General features: G+C 44.1%; 1 pseudogene; it reads right to left on the bottom strand.

Moving 5' to 3' along the window:
• Positions 1-8,731: 8,731 nt before the first annotated feature.
• LOC101960300 (calcium-binding and coiled-coil domain-containing protein 2 pseudogene) lies at positions 8,732-11,033 on the bottom strand (annotated as a pseudogene).
• Positions 11,034-17,106: the final 6,073 nt, after the last annotated feature.

Genomic DNA, 17,106 nt, shown 5'->3' with positions numbered 1-17,106 from the left:
ATTGGGATCCCAGGCACTCTGTCCTTTGGATTTTCCTGCTTGCCCCACCCCCAGCTCTAGCCAGACAGGTTTCCTTTTGGCTGCAGATGGGTAGGGGGGTTGCAGGTCAGGTGCCTCTAGTTCCCCCCTAGTCTTTATGCAGGCTCACTCTGATTCTCCCTCCCCCGGCAAGCCTAGGAGAGAATTTATGCGAGTTCCCGATGTATGGGGGATGGGCTGAGTGCCACACACCTGTTTTGTTGTTGAGATCTGTCGGAGAATGGGTGGATATATCAGCTGTTCAAGATGCTGACTGCTGATTCCCTTGGTGGAGTGTCCGCTGTGGGGGATGGGACTGTACCGCTTCCTTCCCCGTCTAAACTCCCGTACTCAGCCCGGGAGTCAGTGCGGGCTTGGCTGGTGGGATTCCACCTGGTCGCAGCCGAGCCTCTCCCTGCTTGCTAATTAATTATGACTTTCTTAATGATATCTCTTTTCAAAGTATTTTGCCAGTGCTTTCTATTTTATTTTAATTTTCTAACATTTGGGCTTGGATTGTTTCATATGGTATAGAACATTTTTATATGATTTGCAAACATTTCTATCAATCTCGCCCTGCTCTTTCATTCTTACAGAGATATATTCAAATATCTCTTTGTCACCTCAGATGCCATTTTTGCTCCTTTCTTGTTCTTGGGATGATACTCTCTGTAGGTAATCTTCATCTCACCCAAGAGCAAAAGGACTTTGTCCCACATTTAGACCCATAGAAATTTTATAGATGTATGTTTTGAATTTGGACTCTTGACCTATCAAGTAGGAGACAAATTCCTATATTTTGAGAATGGTTTTCTATATACCATCCCCACATACTACCTGTGTAAGAAACACTTCTCAAAAACTCTCCCCTTCCTCCACTGAACTTTCTTTGTACCATTCATTCTTCAAAACCAGTTGTCCCTCTATGTTTGACTCTGTAACTGTACTTTTCCACTGACCTATTATGAATGATTCTTAATTATAACAAATTCTCGCCCTGACTGCAGTTCATTACTCATGGACACTGACTTACAGCATTATGGCATAAAATTTTACCACACATACCTAGATATATCCGAAATGCTTTTATAAAACCATGCAGCATGGGATTAGTTCATGGGATTAGTTCCAAAAGACATTTTAAATATTAAAATATAAAACTTGCATATTATACAGCCTAATAAGCTCCAAAATTTCCTGTTAATATATCCTGAAAAAAGGAAATTATTTGGTATAGATGATGTTCAATACTGATCACAACTCACACACACAAATGCATTAGAAATCCCCAACAACAGAGTACATCAAGCAAAACAAAACAAAACAAATAAACAAAAATATTAGACCTTGAAGGCAGCTCTCTTGGGACAAAGAAGAGAAATGAAATAGAAAACATGAGGGAATATTTGAGCTCTTCATACACCATTAAATGCACAAATGTCTACATTTTCAGAACACCTGAATATGAGAAGAGTCAAGGTGAGGACATAGAAAACCCATTCATTGAAGTCATAGCAAAAAAACTCTCCTCATCTTGGGAAAGATGTGGACATCCATGTACAGGAAGCATATGAGACCCCATATAAGCATTGCCTGAAGAAATATTCACCATGCTATATGATCCCCCAAAGTATAAGAAAGAGAAAGAAATACAAAATCTACAGGACAAAGGCACTAAGTTGAGTTCAAGCCCTTGTCCTGGAGCAGTGGAGCAGTGGTCTGGGGGCGGGGGGTCTTGACAATTCCTGAGATTCACAAGCCATATCTCCTATTGTCTCAGAGTAAACTGTTTAGCATCTCTGTAGTGACTATAATGATTTAACAACCACATCTTCCTGAGACCCAGTTTTACTCTGACTTTTCTTTCCAAACTTCATTTGCCCTCTCATTTCTACTCCTCATGATCACAGTAAACCTGGAAAAATTTTGGTGGCCATATCCATACAATGGGCTGAATGCTGGGCTGCCTTGAAATTTCCTCCAGCAGAGTAATGAGCACATCACCTCTAAATTCAGCCACACAAACAGTGACAGAATGTGTGCAAAATATAGATGATCTCTATGCCAGAATGTAGCAAGAATGGCCTCTATTTGCATTTGCATTGGTGTCCTCCTCTGCTGCAATCTCAGGAGCACAGCCTTTCCCATGGACAATACTATCACCATTCTGGTCTTCTGAGCCTCCACCAGAGTGACACAATAAATTCCACTTGCAATGTTCAATTATTTCCCACCTCACATCTCTAAAGGTTTCAAAATTCCTACACCAAATACCCCAAATCACCAGAAGTTCCTGAACAATGTGGTCAGACTCATAAAAATAAGGAACTTCCCATGTGGTACCAAATTCTATTCTAGTCAGCTTTATTTATTCTTTTTTTTATTATTATCACCAAAAGATCTGACAAGATTAGAGGAGGAAAAGTTTATTTGGCTCACAGTTTGAGAGGTCAGTCTATAGATAACTGACTCCACACTTCTGGTCCCAAAATGAGGCAAAACATAATAGCGGACAGAAGAGTATGCGGGAAGTTTCCAATTCAATACTTGGCCACCAGGAAGCAGAGAGCAAACTCACCAATTACAAAATTTAAACCCCAAAGCCATCCCCCTAGTCATCTACTTCTTCTAACCTACTCTTTTCTGTTTACAGTTACCCGCCCTGTTAATCCATATCAGTGGATTAAGGAACAGATTAGCTTAAGGCTCTCATATCCCAATCCACTTACATCAAAACTTTCTTGCATTGTCTCACACATGAGCTTCTGATGGACACCTTATTTTGAAACTATAACACCTAATATTGGACTTTTTCACCTGTGATGACAAGATTCCACAGAACCCAGACAGAGCAATAAGAACGGTCCCTGGAGTGACACTATAGGAACACAATCTAATGAAATGTGACTGGGTAAACTGTGTTTCAGTTTTCAACGGATAGTTTGATGTTTCATTTTGCTGGATTCCTTGGTTACTCCGTATCCAAACACAAAGACAGTTCAGCCTGAATGTATTTGATAATGAAGAACTGGAAAAAAACACAATTCTGACTTTGTAACCAACACATTGGCTACTTACACTGTGGACTAGTAGAGGGACATGCTCTCCTAGGGGCCACACAGGGGGTCATAGTCTGGTGTCCCTGCTGCCTGATGCATCACTGCCACCACCACCCGGCTATGACCTTTACAGGACCCTGTGCTGCAGTGACCTATCTGCTTCCCCTTGAGAGGACAAAAGTGAGGAGGCAGCCTAAGGATGAGAGGTGAGGCCACAGGGCCTGAAATACAGGGACGAAGCCCCAGCCCCTCAGGAATGATGGGAAAGGGAGGGAAAGGTGTCTGTTTAGGTCATTGCCAAATATTTGGGCTTAGATTTTTTTCATATGGCATAGACCAAATTTTTGTACGTGTTTTGCAAGCGTTTTATCAATATTTGTTCAACAGTCAGTTACAGTGATCCTTAGACTCAACTGACAGTTGCCAATAACCCTATTACCTAGACAGGTAGTCAAGCTGCTGCTGTCACCCCTTTGCATCCCTGGTATCAAAGGATTGTGGCAGTTGCTGCCACTCCTGCATTCCTAATAGGACACTTGCCCACAGCTTTGGGACTATGTTATCTATGATGTCTGTGAAAAGCTTGCCCTACCACACCACCACTGCTGCTTCTACTAGGCCATGATTAGGCCCTTTCAGGTGTCTTGGTTTCCCAGAGGACTCTGCTTGGCCACTTCAATAGTCATGGGCACTGAGGACATTTGCTAGATCACAAGCATTCTATATGTCCCCACCCAAGTACTTCTGATGTCCACATTCTTTTCTTTGAGGAACTCCTCTCCCATACATGACAGCCAAGATGGGGGAGCCCAATAAGCCTGTGCAGACTGCCATGAGAGTGCAAATGGGGTTCAGCAGGCTGGTGCCTGGCTACCTTCCTGCACCCACCCTTTTGTCCATAAATGAACAATGGCTTTTATGCTTATTGTGCTAGTCTGACACCTCTGTCCCTTGCACTGCTCACTTTTGCTGCAGCATAGGCCCCAAGAAAGCCTCTTGCAGATGGTTTAATTATCTATTCATTACTTCTCTCTTGAAGAGAGAGAGAGAGAGAGAGCTGAGCTGCTTCCACCATGAACTGGTGAAAAAAAGGGACGCTGGCCCAGAGAACATCTCATTGTCAACTCCAGACCCACTATTTGAGCTCCTGCCCCTGATGGAAGGCTCCCTCAGCTTCACTGGAGGTTTTCAGCTGGTGCAGAAGAGCAGAGCAGGGGACCCAATCCTGTGAATACCCTGTTTCAGCCATAGTTGATCCTACGTTTACTCCATCACTGGGGCCAAAACACACAGAAAACCCACATTTCAGTTTGATCACCCAATCCCACTACAGCAAGGGTGTCTCCAGGGCACATCATCTAAATAAATGGTTCATTAATAAAAAGAGTCCATGAGATGAGCCAACTGGCCTATTTCATATTTACATCACAGGAATATTATGTAAGTACTGTGTTGCACCTAGAATACAAGGCAAGAATGAGAAACGTACAGCAGTTCTCCCTTTCCCACAGCTTTGCTTTCCATGGCTTCAGTTACCTGTGATCAGCAGAGCTACAAAAATATTACTTGTCTTATTCTCAGAGAGAAGGACTGCATTCAGATTAAGTTTATCATAGTGTATTGTTGTTACTATGTGATTTTACTATTAGTTATTGCTGCTAATCTCTTCCTGTGCCTGCTTTAGAAGTTGAGCTTTATGCCGCACATGGTGGTGGATACCTATAATCCCAGCAATTCAGGAGGCTGAGGCAGGAGCATAGTGAGTTCAAGTCCAGTCTCAGCAAAAATGAGGTGCTTAGCAATTCAGTGGGATCTTGTCTTTAAATAAAATAAAAAGAGGGCTGGGGATGTGGCTCAGTGGTTGAGTGCCCCTTAGTTCAATTCCTGGTACCAAAAAAATAAAATAAAAATAAAGAAAGAAAATGAGCATTATCATATGTGTATTTGTCAACAAGGTCATAGTCACTATGAAAAGGAAATAGAGAGTTCAGCCCACAGGGAATATAAAGCCCTATTCTGAACTTTCACTGCAAAGTCCCAAATCAAATGATCTATACAGGAAGAAAATTCCTTGCCACACTGGTGTGTTCTGTAGGTACTGAGAAATTTTCATGGCAGACTTTTGGATGTCTCATCCACAAAGAAGTTCAGATTTAGGTCTCTGTGTTTGATTCTCTAAGTGTGGTTCACAGCCTGCAGTATCTTGGATGACTTACCCAGTTTAGACTCTTCTCCCTGCCAGTGACCTCAGGCAATCACAGCACACTAAGTGTGGAGAATCCCCTGTCTAAACCAATACCAAGATATCAGCATTTATGTTCAAGATCACACGGTGATACTATGTGTTATCAGGACTGAGAACCATCAATGGCACCATGACATCAAAATTTCAGGAGCCAAACTATACCTAGCCCCCATAAGGAATGCACAGTAAAATGCACAGGTGATTTTTCATGGTCCTGTGGGGGCAAGGTGACAGGGTATACAATGCTTGATATACTTCCATTCTAGTGCCTCAGTGTCCCTAGACTGCAGAACTGCTGCTTCTTGAGAGGAGCTTCATTTCATGCCCCCTCATGGCCACCTTCATAACTAATCCCTGAGGATATCAAGTGGAACTTCTGCAATGTTGGGTTCACCTGCAGAGCAACTTGTACCTGAGCCTCCCTTTCCTCCATCTTGGAAAGCAGCCCTTCCAACTGCAGACTGGCAATGACATCCTTATTCCTAGAGATCACAGGTCAGAGGAGACACCAGAATACCTCCCCACCAAAATCCTTCTGCAGGGAATGAGGAAGTAGATGCATCCACACTTCAGGCACATGGGTATTTAAGATATTCAAGGCAGACAGGACATCTGCATACTTTTTGGAAGAGTTTCACCTGTCCTTTTGGGGGGTCAAATGCACATGAAAAGGAATTCCTTGACCATTAAATTTAAAAATCCAGGACTTTTTTGTATGCAGAGCTATTGTGTTGCAAGTTTGTCTTTACCAGGAAGGCACCAACAGAGCAACTCCCTGTTTTCAGAGATTTAATGTTGTATTTGGAAAAAAGTCATAGATGGTTAGTATGCTTTGAGCTGAGTAGGAGGAATGGCCTCTGCTCCTGGAGTCTCTCAATCTGTGCTAATACAATAATAATATGTGCCCAGATATGACCTGGTGAAATCTATGTCAGAAGCAGTGAAGGTATTGTCATCTCACCATGCACAAGGGACCCCAAGCAACAATCATAGATGCAAATAAGAGATCTGGTTGTAGCCCCTGAACTGCATGCCACATTCTCTTCCTACCACCCTTAGAGTGTGTGATTCAGGATAATAATTAGTGAGTAGCCTGACAACACTTGTTGATTCAACCATTTACCAATTTCCTAATAGGCACATATACTGCCCTTTTCTTATTTGAGACAATTTCTTGCTGAATTGCTAAATTCCAAAGCCTGGCTTCAAACTTGCAATCCTTCTGCTTGTTTGTTTCCCCAGTAGCTGGGATTACATGCATGTGCCAACCTGCGCAAAATTACTTTTTACTTTTTCCAAACTGAGGATAGAACATAGGGACACTTTACCAGTGTCCTTTATCCCTGGCCCTCTTTATTGTTTATTTTGAGACACATTCTTGCCAAATCACCTACATATGACCTCAAATTTATTCTCCTCCTCTCTCAGCCTTGAAAATAGCTGGGATTATAGGAGTGCACACCACCCCACCTGGCTCACGTAACTTATAACTGACGAAAAATGCTAAAAGCATAATTTTGGACTTGGCATGCATGTTGGTTCCTTGACTGGGGGCCTTCTCTGGGAAGCACTTTCCAAGGTCTGCTTACTGCATAAGAATCTAGCATCCCACTGTGGCCTCCATCACTGCTGCCACCACCCAGTAATAACACAGTCACCCCTGCCTGGCAGCCAACAACACCAATGCCACCTGTGTGGAACCACTTCATGATGACGTCACAGTCTTCAAGGGGCAAAGCTCTTCCTCAGTTCCCTACACATTTACAGAGGAAGTGAAGAAGTGTGGTGTTACCCTAAGAGTAAGCATAAGCGAAGCCACTGAGGACACTCCTCTTGTGGAGAAAGAAGGCATTCATGTGCTTGATTGGACTTTTGAGGATGTTGCACGACCCTCCAGCCAGATCAGTTTTGATGTTAAGTTTGAACAATTTTCAAACACAACATGGCTGTTGGGTTTGAAAATTGTTCAAACTTAACTCATTACTGCTTGTTGCAGTTGAGCCTTAGAGAGCTCCAGTGCTGGGTGCTGTAGCATTAATTGATGGTGGAGTGAAGTATGAAGGTACAGCACCATCCCTAAGACAAAGGCAGTGTGGGCCTTTAAACAGCAAGCAACTCTCATATTTGGATAAACATAAAGTAAAAATTCAGCTGTGCTTCAAAAACCTCAGTTGCACAGAAGCAACTGCTGCATTCAGTAAATCATGGTTCCTGATGCTACTGCCTTGGAATTGTAACTTGAGTTGGGGCCTAATTGGTTGTTAATATTATCTGAAGTGTTGATGTCCTGGATGTATCTGAGGGAGCTTCCATAGGAGTATTGGAAAGAAGTTTCACCAGGCCAAAGATGGGCAGAATTTCTCCCTGTATGTTTTGGTGATGATCAACCGACTTAGACATAGGCAAAATATTCTTACTATTCAGCAATTAAAATGGGTTGTGCTTTGGGTATGAGTTATCCCCCAAAGCTCATGTGAGACAATACAGTAATGCTTACAGTGAAGTGATTAGATCATGAGAGCTGTGTCCTAACAGGGCAATAATACTGATGGCTTAATCATTTGAGAGAACTAAGGTACTAGGTGATAACTGCCAGCAGGTGATGTGACTCATGAGAATAGAGGTCACTGAGGGAATGCCCTTAGGGGTTATATTTTCTCTCTATGAGTTTGCTCGCTCGCTCTCTCTCTCTCTCTCTCTCTCTCTCTCTCTCTCTCTCTCTCTCTCTCTCTCTCTGCTTTCCTGCTGTCATGAACTGGAGAGCTTTCCTCTGTCATGTCCTTCCACCATAATCTTCTACCTCTGCTCAGGCTCAAAGCCAACTGACCATGGACTGAATCCTCTGTAACTATGAAAATTACTTTTCCTCCTCTAAATTGTTTTTGTCAGGTATTTGGGTCACGGTAACAAAAAAATGACTCCCACAAAAATTGCTTTTCTTTTTCTTCAGATGACAAAATGATACTCATTTTATTTTTAAAACTCTAGTAAAATTGTTTTCCATATGACATCCCATTTTAAAAATTTAATGTAAACCAACCTGTGGGTTACTCATACTATACAGAATTGAGCAGCATGTTTACAGGTGTCTAGAATGTTTACAAATGCTATTCATTAGGTAGTAATGTTTTGTAGTAATGTTTTGTTGCAATTTTTCCAGCATATATTCCACTGTACAAGAAAGGGCATATATTGGTGTTCTTCTTTTTTTTTTTTTTTTTGACTGTAAACTAAAGGTTTATTTTAAATTACCTAAATCCCTGAAAGAAATTTATTTTTAGTATTGAGGAGATTAACAATAGTAGTCTCATTATGTTGACATTCATATTCAAACTCAACTGTTCAGAAAGTTGTAAACCTACAGTTTCTAACATCTCCTAACTAAAGAAAGACAATAATAAAGCAGGTATGGTGGCGCATGCCTGTAATTCCAGTGACTCAGGAGAATGAGGCAGAAGAATTCAAGTTCAAGGCCAGCCTGGGCAACTCAGCAAGAAACTGTTTCAAAATAAAAAGGGCTGGGGGCTTAGCTCAGTGGTAGAGCACCCCTGCATTCAATTCCAGTACCTAAAAGAAAGAGAAAAAAAGGGCAACAATAAAAGTTATGTGATAGGAAGATTAAAGAGCAGGAATGTCAATCAGTTATATAGATAGAAGTCTTTCTGAGACTGAAGTAGTATTTCCTGTCCATGTTTCAGGAACAAAATGTTTCTTTTGGGAGTTAAAAAATCTCTAGCATTCAATTGGACATCTGAATTTTGGGCTAGTTTAATGCAATCAGTTGGAGAAAGAGTCCTGAGGAGGAAGCCCTCAGAGTTAGAACTAAAGACTGAGTACAAATACACTGGAGGCCTAACCTTGAATGGCAATGGGAAAACTTGGAAGACAATCACTTAGTATCAACTCAGGCAGATCAACTCAGACAGGTCAACTCTATCCTGGCGCCCTTGTACTGAGGTCCCAAAGAAGAATGGGCACATAAGTGAGAGGCTGATACAGCTAGAGCTATGGGACTTAGGTAGTCACTCACAAGAATGGAGGCAGAAGCTATTAACATCATCTTGTAGATAATGGACATGGCTCTACCTTTTCAGGCAGTAGAGCTAAGTAAATCCCTAATGATTTCAGGTTAGGAAGGATCTTGACTCATTTAACTCATAGAAGAAGCTGTATGTTCTACTCTAAACTATGTACAGCATAGCTCCAAAAGGCTTGGATGCTTAAAGAGAGTGGCAGAACACATGATCTTCAAAGATCTGCTTCTCTCTTGCTGGGAAGGTCTTGTCACAAATTGGACAATTCAAACAAGGGGTCTGCATTTGCTGCTGCTCCAAGGTGTGATCACAGATTTCATCAGCAAAGTCTGATTTGCAGGTGAAGCATTTCTTGATGGAGAGCAGGCTAGGGGCAGAACTTTCTTGAATACCAGAATATGGGTTTCCATAGACAAGACCTGGATTTTGTCCAGCACCTCCTTGATCTGAAGTAGGCACTTGACATGGCAAAGAGTCAAAATCCAGACCCATGTAACTCAGCAATCTGCTGTTCTCTTTCTTTAAGAGATCATTTTCTCTTTCCATTCTTTCTCTCTCTCTCTGCAGAACATCACATATAATCTTGTTCTCACTCAGTCTTCTTGACAGGTCAAAATTCTCATCCATTAACTCCTGTTGTTTCTTCGCTGAAGTAGTTTCTTTCTGCTTCATATCCTCCACTATCTGCTGGAGCTTCTTCTGCTGCTCCCTCTGTTCAGTCAAACTGAGAAAGAGTTGGTCATTTTCATTTTTCAGATGTTCCAACTGTTCTGCTTTATCTTGATCTCCCTGAACAAGCTTTTCCATTTCCTTCTCTTGAGTTGACAGCTGGGCCTGAAGCTGATCCACTCTGATTCCCATCTTCTCATTTTCTGAGGACACCTTCAGGTTATGTTCTTTTAGTTGAAGCAGCTCAGTTTCCCAACAGGTTTTCTGCTCTTTCACTTTCTGTTCCAATTTCTTATTGATACTCTGTAGAGTCTCCAGCTCCTCCTGCTTCCTTTGGAGCTCAGCCTGCATGCTTGAGTTCTGCTTCTGGAGGCTGGCACAGCTGTCCTTCAGTTCCTGGTTTTCTTTGCAAAGCTCCTCGTTGTGCTGCTCAATCTCTTCTACCTTTCCCTTAGTAGTAACAACCAGGATGTCCTCCTCACTTTCTGGAGGGAACTGGAAAGGGATACTTGCTCCCCGGACCACACCATCCTGATGCACATAGCAGAACTGGTAATACTCATCATCCTTAGGCAAGTAATAAGCTTTAAATTGGACTTCCTGCTGTTTGGCTGATTTGTTGTTTATGTCACTAGGCAAAGCAACCCATATGAAGGTATAATATTCACGGGTTGTCTTCCATCCCATTCTAAAGATGCCAATCCAGTCCTTTCAACGGGGGATGAAATGCTCGGCGAAGGTATAATAGCATGTGATGTCCCCTCCAGGGACATAGAACTTCTCCACACTATTAAAGATGACCTGAGAGAAATGACAACGATCAAGCAAGACAGCTGATGTGGGGGGATCTTCTATTGTTTTTTCCATGATGGGTGTCCTTAGGAGGTGGCGTGAGGTGAAAGCTGAAATCGGCCGCACCTCTACCGTCCAAGTCCCTTCTCAGTGCTGGAAGTCTGAGTCTGGGGAATCCGAGGGCCCAGCGGCCCCCTTTCACTTCAGGGACTCACCAGGGGCCTATTGGTGTTCTTCTATAAAAATTCTTAATAAATGGAAAATGGCAATTTTCCTGAGAGAAGATTTTTTTTCTTGAAATGGTTTTCTTAAACAATTGGGAATATACAAAGGAGATGTAAATGTAAAAGAAGTATAACAATGTCTAAGTTGACATTTTTCTTTTACATGATTGAAAGAACTATTAATGTAAAAAGGTTTTCATTCATTATAAAACTGCTCTTAAATCTTATGCAAATAATGTAACACAGATTTCTGCAATGCAAATTTCACTTTTTAAAAACTATTGTATACATGGAAGAAAAATATCTTATTTGCCACCCTGTGTTCAAATTCTAGCTGATCTCAGATCAGTCAGGCAAGATGAACTTGGAGAAACTTCAGTCACAGTGTATGTTAGAGTATCTATGCAATCTTGAAACTGTGAAATATTTTCACAAGAGATCCAGGAACTCACTCAGTTTCCAAGATGTGTCCCAAGTGGCCTTCAATGGTCTTTTCCATGAATGCTTGTGAAATCTGCATATGGAACAGGTATGTAGTAATTCTGGAATAACCAAAATCAAGCAGAAGAACCATAAGATTTGAGGTTATACACATGAAACTTGTTTCAAAGAATCTCTCTCCATCTTCCTTAGCAGGCAAGGCCCTTGTCCCATTCCCAGTTTCTGCAAGCAGCGCAGGAACCAACCCAGAGGCAGACTGGCTGGGGGTGACCCTGGCTAGATGGAGCTGGCCACATTCCTGTTGTACTGGCCCTTCTCTGGAGAAGCCTCATCTTTTCTTACTCTTCAGCAAGCCTCCTGGGGAAACACATCTCTTTTAGAGCCAAAGGCACAGAACTCACCTTAGAGCAATATTCTATTGGTATTCACTACTGTCAGGGCTACTGGACAAAATCAGACATAAGAGGTGCAAGGCCTTCTTCAGTGGTGTTCTCCCTGCCTCCTGGCAGCAGGGCCTCAGGCCAGGGCCAGAGCATACCTGAAATCCTGTTGCTCTGAGGATGCGACACCAGTAAGCCAGGCCAGACTATGTAGAGCCCGCCCATCTTGACTGGAATACCTGAGCTTGCTGTCCTGGGGTTGGTGCCCCTCCTGCACAACTCATCATTGGGGCACCTGCATCTGAGGCTGTTGGATGTGTTGGAGAAGAAGTATTTTTGCTGCAATCCTCTTAGAAGAGGTGGAAGAAATGCAATTATTGTTATTAGCAGAGCAAGTCTTTGACTTATTTAGGTCTTTAGGTTTTTGTTTCCTGGTTGAACTCCTTTTTTCATAACATGTGGTCAAGGCACCCCATGGGTTTCAAGTAGATTCCAAAAGTAGCACACATAGTTTCACCCTCAGGGTTTCTTTTGGTTATGGTGTGTCAGGTGGCACAGGACAGTGGAATCCTCCATGACGAAGGTATGTGCTTCTGGCTGATGAGGGGCCAGCTAAGGACATTCAGCTTGTTGTAAAAGCCACGGGCTTTGCACAGGTTAGGCCAGGGTCCTCCAGTTGCCACAGCAGCATCTGGGTGAAGCCATAATTCACACACTAGGGGCTCTCTGCCAGATTCTCTAGCAAGTCTGCACTAGGTTCCTCAGGTCCCAGGAGTAGGGCTCCAGGTGGCCAGGCTGGTATCAGTGGCCCACCCATGTAGGGCAAGTATGGACTCAGTGTTGTTGGTAATGGTGATGGTGGTACATCTGGTTCAGCCGCCATGCCACAGACACTGAGCTGTACTCACTGTTCATGGGCGCCAGGATGCACCTGCCCCTGCCTCTCATGCTGCCAGAGCCCCTGATGCCCACCACAGTGTAGCCCCCAGGATCTGTGCTCTGCCATTGGCCATGGGAGAACTCGGCCAGTAGGGGAAGCACCAAGGTGTGCACCTCAGCCTAGCCAGGGAAGGCAGTCTATTTGGCACAACCACTGGCTACACTGTCTCCTCTGCCTTATGGGGGACTGTGGGCTGAGGCTTGGGGCCAATCAGGGTCTCCGTGTAAGAGAGGCTAGACAGACAGCATGGAACACATGTGGGTGCTAGGCACATAGACCAGGAACTGGCCATCTCCAGAGCACCAGCTACTGTGGCTGCAGAATGTAGGAAGAGACAGGTGCGCCCTGGAAAGCTACAAATCCCTAGCTGGAGAGGGCACGTACATGTGGGTGCATACCCACTCACGCGCTCAACCGCCGCCACTACCCAGCTCGGGGCGCCTCGGGCGGCAGGCCAGTTGCGGTGGGACCGCGGCACTCAGTCCCCATCAACTGGCACCACTGGGACCAACGGTTAGAAGGACGCAGGTCTCCATGAGACGTCCCTGCCTGCTGCTGGTACTAGCGGCGCCTCCTGCAAGCCACCTGCCTGCCACCCTCGGGATGGCCTGGAGCTCTCGCCAAGCAGCCGGCTCCCCAGTGGGCAGAAGGCCCCCAAAGTTCTGGGAGCGGCCACCAACTTCGCACAGCAGCCGCCAGCGAAAAGGGCGGCCCCAGTATATCCGCCTTTGCACACCTCCTGGCTCTGGGCTGAACGCGCAGCCAGAGCTGCGCCCTCCGCGCTGCAGGCAGCCCATGCATAGGTAGAGGGCAGCCCCAGCAGCACCGCCATCCTGCTGGGGACCAGCCTCCCGGATACCTCAGTGGCAAGGCAGAAGACCATGGTAGACAATGCATGCCTTGCCAGCGGGGTCTGTGCCAGCGTCTAGGGCCTCAGGTCAGTAGGCAACATAGCCAGTAGTGCACCAGCAGTCCCGCCAAGGAGAGCACTGGACATTGCACCTCTTTCAAGAATTTTAAAGCTCTCCTAGAAGAGACGATTGATACAACAGAAACAGATGGAAATAAAAGAAAGCCAAATGATCATGAAACGTTGAAAGAGAACAGCGGGGAATTGACAGGACTCCACAATGGGCAGGAGGAGTGGTAAGATGCATAATCTGCTTGAATCAAATGTATGAAATATGATATGTCAAGAGGTTTGTAATGTTTTGAACAACTAATAATAAAAAAATTTAAAAATTAAAAAAAATAATAAATCATGAAAAAAAAAGATGCTGCTGTCAAATTGTACAGTGCATTTATCATGTTTTAACCCATTGGTAAATTCACCATCCCACATTGTTTAGCAGGGCTTTAGCTAGAGAAGCCAAGGCTCTGTTTCTCATGCACTACTGATCCATGCCTTTACATTTCCTTGTCCACCATAGATCATGTCCCAGCAGCAACTCTATCTCTGGCTGTTTTTCAGCCACCTCCAACCACTCCAGCCCTGTGTCCATACACTACTGCCTGAGAAATCTTCAGCCAGACCCATGTACTGACACTTACTTTGTTCTTTTAGAACATCCTGTGGATCTCGCTGAACAGCTTCCAAATCAGAGGCATAGAACCCAAAACTACCTTCTGATTGCACAGAACCCAGGGAAGGCCTGACAACATGGAAGTCAGAGCAAGAAGATGCTGTCCACACAGCATGGACTCAGAGGTAGGAGCAATGGCAAAGGCACCCTGTAGCCACACAGTGTTTATGTTTCTGTTTTGTATGGTTGGATTATCTTTGTCTTGAGAAGTGAATGGGATGACCCACTAGACAGTCACACACTGAAGGTAGGACACTATGGGAGCAGGTCTCTATGATAGCTGGAGAACTGCTGCTTTTTTTGAACCTGGGGAGGTTCAAAAATATATGTCTGAATGCAGGTCTCTTTACATTTTTCATATATTAATGACCTTGTGTCAAGAGATCTGATTCCATGACCTTTGAGTGTGCTACGTTACCACCTTTTCTAGCCCTACATGGAAAGTTGACCTTTGCCAGGAGATGAGCTCATTCTCCCCTTGTCACCCAAACATCTAGACTTGGGCTCTGATTGATGATGACCTCTTAGGCAACAAGCCCAGGAGATCTTCTTTGGAATTAGTGTTTACTTCTGTCTAGACTCTTTCTGCTCTGCAACAAATTACCTGGGGATGGTCATCTAAGAGAAAGAGAAATTCCTTTCTCACAGCCCCGGAGACCATGGAGTCCCAGATCCAGGTGCTGAGCATTGGACTGCTGAGGGCATTCTTGCTGTGTCTGTGCATGGCAGAAGGCAGGAGGACAGAGCATGGGGTGGTGGGTGGAACTCTCACAGGCACAACCTGGAGCCAGGAGACAAAGTTCTGTCATCTGTCAGGTGGAGGGAGGGCAGTGCACCCACTCTCTGCAGGTTCAGGATGTGCAGCAGCATCACCTTTTCTTCCTCACCGTCAACATCAGGGCACAGCGAGGACTGGATAGTTCAGGAATGTTTTCACTGGGATGAGTGCGAGTGCCCCACCATTGTGGGGAAATGAGTGGAGAATAAAAACCTCCTGCATCAGAATCCAGTTTTATAGGAAAAAGGAGATGGAAGGATACTAAGAGGAAGAGGGGAAGTGTGAGATTCAGGGGGTGGATGCAGAGTAAGACAAATAGGTGCCCATGTTCTAAAGTGCCCGGCTCACTTTTTGGGGAGTTGACATAGGAAGAAACCAGACACACTGAGGGGAGCTCCGCAGGGGCTGCTCCTGTGTGAGCTCACAAGTGGAGACAAGACGATGGGACAATCCACGTATTTCATTTAAGCAGCCCCAGAACACTCTCCCAGGGAATCCATCACCACTCCATAGCTGCTCCTCCTGCTGCCAGGATGAGGCTCCGTGTCTCCTTTATCCAGACGCAGAGGCTGCAGGTGCTGCTGGCGCCAGGGTGTGTGACTCAGAGGGGGCTGCCCACTGTGTCCCTGATGGAGATGCCACTAGAGAGGTCCAATCTCTTACTCTGCAGGGACTGACAACCATCTGCCTGTCCAACCCCAACTCATCATGGTCAGTGAATCACTAGGTGTGGAAGGACTGGGAAAACCTGGCCTCAGAGTCTCCCAGGCTCCTCATGCAGCAGGCAGGACCACCCACTGCACCCAGATTTGCAGCCCTGTGGGCAAGCAGTCCTGGCTTCAAGCAGGGACAGTATGGCTTCAAGGACGAGTGGGACACATCCCAGTCCTGGAATCTCTCAGTTGCTGAGAATTCCCTTAGGAACTGGATGACATCCTATCACCATTTCTCAATCTGAGGACTGATGGAGTTGGTATATAATATAATATATCACTTTTTGCACATATGCCACATTAAACCAAATCCAATACCTATTCAATTAAATGCAGTGCTCACATGGAAAGGTTAAAGGAACAGGATTATATGTTACTTACCTTCCTTTTTTCCCATTTTGTGACTGAGAATCAAATAATATATAGTCAATTTTTTTGTTTTTCTAATTTGTTCTAATTAGTTATACTTGAGAGTAGAATGAATTTTGACACATCACACATAAAAGGAGTAAAACTCATCATTCTTCTGGTTGTACATGAAGCAGAATCACACTGGTCATATAATCATATATGCACATAGGGTAATAATGTTTGATTCATTCTATTATCCTTCCTATGCCCATACCCTCTCCCCTCCCTTCACTCCCCTCTCTTCACTCCCCTCTCTCTAATCCAAAGTTGTGAATTAGCATCTGTATATCAGACAAAACATTGGGCCTTTTGTTTTTTGGGACTGGCTTATGTTGCTTAGCATAATATTCTCCAGCTCCTTCCGTTTACCAGAAAAAGCCGTAATTTCCTTCATCTTTAAGGTTGAGTAATATTCCAGTGTGTGTGTGTGTGTGTGTGTGTGTGTGTGTGTATAATCACTTACTTTTTATCCATTCATCTGTTGAAGGGCACCTAGGTTCGTTCCACAGGTTAGCTATTGTGAATTAATGTGGCTGCATTACTGTAGTATATTGATTTTAAGTGCTTTGAGTATAAACCTAGGAGTGAGATAACTAGGTCAAATGGTGGTTCTATTTCAAGTTTTCTGAGGAATATCCATATTGTTTTCCAGAGTGGCTGCACTGATTTGAAGTCCCACCAGTAATGTATGAGTGAACTTTTTTCCCACATCCTCACCAACCTTTAATATTGCTTGTGTTTTTGATAATTACCATTCTGACTGGAGTGAGATGAAATCTTAGAGTAGCTGTGATTTGCATTTCTTTAATTGCTAGAGAT

Source organism: Ictidomys tridecemlineatus, chromosome 14, assembly GCF_052094955.1.
Source record: "Ictidomys tridecemlineatus isolate mIctTri1 chromosome 14, mIctTri1.hap1, whole genome shotgun sequence".
NCBI lineage: Eukaryota > Metazoa > Chordata > Mammalia > Rodentia > Sciuridae > Ictidomys > Ictidomys tridecemlineatus.
Note: the sequence above shows the minus strand (reverse complement) of the source record. Positions and strands in the feature narration are given on the sequence as shown.